The sequence below is a fragment of the Oryzias melastigma genome, linkage group LG13 (assembly GCF_002922805.2).
Source record: "Oryzias melastigma strain HK-1 linkage group LG13, ASM292280v2, whole genome shotgun sequence".
Classification (NCBI taxonomy): domain Eukaryota; kingdom Metazoa; phylum Chordata; class Actinopteri; order Beloniformes; family Adrianichthyidae; genus Oryzias; species Oryzias melastigma.
The window spans coordinates 982,071-986,312 of record NC_050524.1 but is presented as its reverse complement, the minus strand read 5'-3'; the positions used below and the strand labels follow the sequence as shown (position 1 = coordinate 986,312).

Genomic DNA, 4,242 nt, shown 5'->3' with positions numbered 1-4,242 from the left:
CACAATTCTGTGCAGCAAAACAGTTATCAGTACATAAAATAATACAAACTAAAAAACATTGTATATAAATAAACTATAATAAAATATGACGGTTAGAAGAACATTCGTGATTTGAAAATTGAAAAGACCAAACTGATCTGTACTCCAGAGAAGAACAATCAGTCATGTTGCTCTTCCGTCCAGTGATTGGTACATTTTTAGTTATGGTTAGAACATCCAACGTCTACCAGCCACATTAGAGTTCTACTACCCAAACACTGTCTAATAAAAAAGTTGTATGTTTATCAAAACCGTTAATTCCTTCATTTAGAAAGTTTCAGTTCATAATTATTCTCTCACAAACCAAAACACTAATAATATTCGTGTCGTCTTCTCTCAGGTTTTATAACATGACTGACGTTTTCATGCCTGAGTACGCAGCAGCAGAACATGAACAGAGTATGAGGGAAAGACAACGAAAGCACCAAGTGAAACAATAATGGTTGTGATGCTTTTGAAATGGATGAAGAGGAAGATTCTGAGGACGTGAAGATCTGAGGCTTCATCTGCTAATGCTGCTGTTTTTGAGTTTATTACTTTTCCCTGCAGATCGTCATTTTTCTCTTAAGTAAATCCTATTTTCCTTTTGGCTTTCGGCTCTTCACAGCTAACCAGCTCCCTCCATCTACTCCGTCTTCTTCATCCTCTAGTCCAGGGGTATTCAAATCCAGGCCTCGAGGGCCGGTGTCCTACATGTTTTCCAACCGACCTTCCATTGTAGCTCCTTATTGGCTACTAATTTCCAGGATCAGGTATGTTTAGCCAATAAGGAGCTTCAATGGAAGGTTGGTTGGAAAACATGTAGGACACCGGCCCTCGAGGCCTGGATTTGAATACCCCTGCTCTAGTCTAACACGTGGCCGTGCGTGGCTGGTCACATGGTCAAATGGCCGTCCCACCACATTACCTTCAGTCCATCCTAAACATTCCAAGCACTTCTCTCAGTTTGTGTGACTTTCTCACCATGGTTGTACCCAGAGGTCGAACCACGTTGGGTCGCTCCTCATTCTGTTTTTCTGCCCCATGACTGGAATGAGCTGCAGATAACCCTGAAGTCGCGTATCCTGGTCTCATTAGCTTCATTCAAGACATCTTTAACGGATGCGATTAGTGATGAATGCAGATGTTATTAACTTAACATATCAGCAGGTGACGTTCTGACGGTTTTCTACAGGCTGTTTAACTCGGTTGAGTAGAATTACTTTTTTAGAAAACAGCTCATGGTTTTGGTCTGCCACCCCAAGATTTAAAGTGGCGCCCCAGCGGCCACCCCTAGGAATAATTTCTGGAGGTGCCACTGTAGGAGAGACCTGCGCTGAACTGACCCTTCGCCCCTCCCCTTTTCTTCACACCTGCCCGTCGCCCTCTCAGCCGACAGGGGCGTGTGCACCAGCAGAGGGCGCCAATTCGCTGGTCATTTAAAACACAACAGGTAGTAGAAATCATAGCTGCACAGATTATTTTCCTCCAAGCGCTGAGTTTGGAGGAAAGAGTCCAGAAGAGTCCAGAAGAGTCCAGAAGAGGTCAGACCTGCTGACAGGTGAAGGCGTTTCCACACTATAGATCATTGATAAACTGGTGGAGGTCCAGTGAAGAGGCGGATCTGCACCTCAGAGGTCTCAGCTGAGACGGTCTGAGTCCTGTGGTCTGTGGTGGGACACCCGCATGCAGTCAGTAGAAATAGACGCAGTAGATCTGAGTTTAGAGCTTCCGTTTCTACAGCGTGATAGATGTGGAAACAGAAAACCACAGTCTTTCTGAGAAAACTAAAACCTCAGAAACCAGAAATGGAATTCAGTCAGAAACATCATCTAAAAAAAGTTCACATTTTTTACTTTCTTTTGGTCGTGTCAGTTTTCCTGCCTGAAAACTGAAACAGAATTCAATCTGGAGCCAATTCCATAAATGAATAAGCAGCTATAGCATATCAACAGCATATTCATTTATCTATGAATTTTTCTCTTCCTGCTACTTCCTGTTTGAGCTGCTGTTCAAGAAAACATCTAAAAACTGCGATTGTGTCTCTGAAGACGTTCACATTTACGTGTGTGTTTGTGTAGGTGTGTAATGATAAATCCCACCTGGATTTATTTCCCTCTCAGGTAAAATCGACCATCAGCAGAAACTGATCAACCATCATTCAGTCTCTGAATGGATCAAAGTCATGTGACCATACGGTGTGTTAGAATGTTCTGATGATTCTGATGTGGAAAAACAACAACTTGATCAAACTAACATTCAGATAAACAGATTTCATTGATTATCTTGAAGAAAAACAAGAATCTGTAGAACTTCACCTGGACTGATCAGAACCAGGTATTGATCTCTTTGGGATAAAGATGTTCTGGATCCAGTCTAGGTTTGTGAATCGGATCGATCAGAATGAATCAGTGTTGACAAAAAATCCGATTATTGCTACAAAGAATCATTATATCCATTTGCTTTGTTTTACTAAAATATACTTATTGTTCTTTAAAAAAAGTCAAAATATAATTACAATCTCAAATACTTCTTAGCTTTCAGAACAAACTTTCCAGGATCTGTGGAGAATTCTGGACCTTTTCAGAGAGGAACCGAACCTGATCACGTCTCAGAATCAGCGCAGTGGGAGGAACTCACCTGAGCGCCGCGCCTCCGCTGTCCATGCAGGTGTGCTCTCCTCCAGGAGTCCGCAGCTTCTGCTGCTCCTCTGAGCGGACGCGCGCCCGCGCGTGAGCCGAAGCCTCACTTCCTGTTTCTGCGTCTCAGATCTTTAGATGTCAGACCTGCTGGAGGCGGGTCCGCAGAACTGTGCGGGAGTTCGGCGGTGAAGCGGGACGGATGGATTTCATTTGAAGAGGCGGACATGAAAACTCTTCAATAAAGTTTTGTTTTTTTCCCGCCAGCTGCTGCAGGAAAAGTAAAGAGAAGCACAAATGTTTCCCGCCTTAAATGAGTGTAACAAGTTTTTTTTAAAAACCAATCAGTCCGGAAACACACATCACTTTCAGCTTTTACAGATTTGAATCCGTGACTCTGAAGAAAACATCGTAAACAATGATGACGTCACAGTTTGACTTCTCTGGCCTCCAGAATCCTCATGAGGTCCGGACCGCTCACAGCTCCTGGACTCTGTAGACCTTTATGGAGAGAAAGGAAACTCACGCGGTTAGTTTGATTTGTAACTCATGCATTTTTACAAATAAATGAAAAAGAAAATACAATTTCCATCCATCCATCTTGCTCCTGCGTTAGGCCTGGTGTCCCCTGGTGCATCGAGCTGATCAGATGAGTCAGGTGTCTCCAATACTGGCGGTCTTGTGCCAGCAGATCTGCGTCCTTTGCAGTAATGCCATGTTGACGAACGTCGTCTGAAACGATGTCAAGCCACCGAGTGCGGGGCTTTCCTCGTGGTCGTCTCCAGCCTGCAGCCTTTGGGTCAAACTTCAGAATGACTTGTTGAGTCTTCAGATGGAAGACGGAGACCATGGAAGAACCAGCGGACGCGGCACTGTGCCGCCAGGGAGGAAGCTCTGGGCTGGTTTGTGCGGGCTCTGAGCGATTCGTTGGAGATTCGCTGGAACCACCTGATGTTCTCGATGGTTCTAAGAGCCCTGCTATCAAAGCCATCTATTCTTGAGGCTAGGGTCTTATTTAAGGGCATGTTTCGGAGCCATATAAGAGAATGGAGAGTACGGTGGAGTTGCAGATCCGAAGCTTCATCTTGTGTGAGATGGATTTGTGCCGTCAAAGTGGTTTCTGGAGAGATTGCAAAGCAGAGGATTCCAGGGCTCTCCTGCGGAGAATCTCTGGTTGAAGATCTCCATTATCTGCCACACTGGACCCCAGATAAACAAAGTTCTTCACGGGCTCTACGGTCTCATTCCCAAGCAGAATAGGGGTTGGATCTGGTCCCTCACCAACACGCATGAACGTGGTCTTGGTCCAGTTCACATGGAGACCGAGCTTTTCTGCCTCTTCACTGTAAACACATCAGATGAGTCTATTGTGTCTCCATAACACCGTGTGGATGGAGCGTGAGACCTGAGCGGGACAAACACCAAGCGGATCCATGCGCTGTTGTACATGTTTATGACTGCACAGCTGCTTCTTTTTATCAGGTTTTAGGCGCTGGAGCGGCTAACATTAATGAAATTATGAGTACAGTTTGTTGAATAATAATAAAGTACGATGAGATTTTACTCAGACTTTCTTTCTCTTCTG

At 44.5% G+C, this 4,242-nt stretch overlaps 1 protein-coding gene across 1 annotated transcript in view; it reads right to left on the bottom strand.

Moving 5' to 3' along the window:
* LOC112149669 (P2Y purinoceptor 14) overlaps positions 1-2,980 on the bottom strand; it is an 8,703-nt gene extending 5,723 nt beyond the window's left edge. The window contains exon 1 of the mRNA XM_024277503.2: positions 2,659-2,980. The gene's annotated coding sequence lies outside the window, so the exon portion shown is untranslated. The remainder of the gene's footprint in view (positions 1-2,658) is intronic.
* Positions 2,981-4,242: the final 1,262 nt, after the last annotated feature.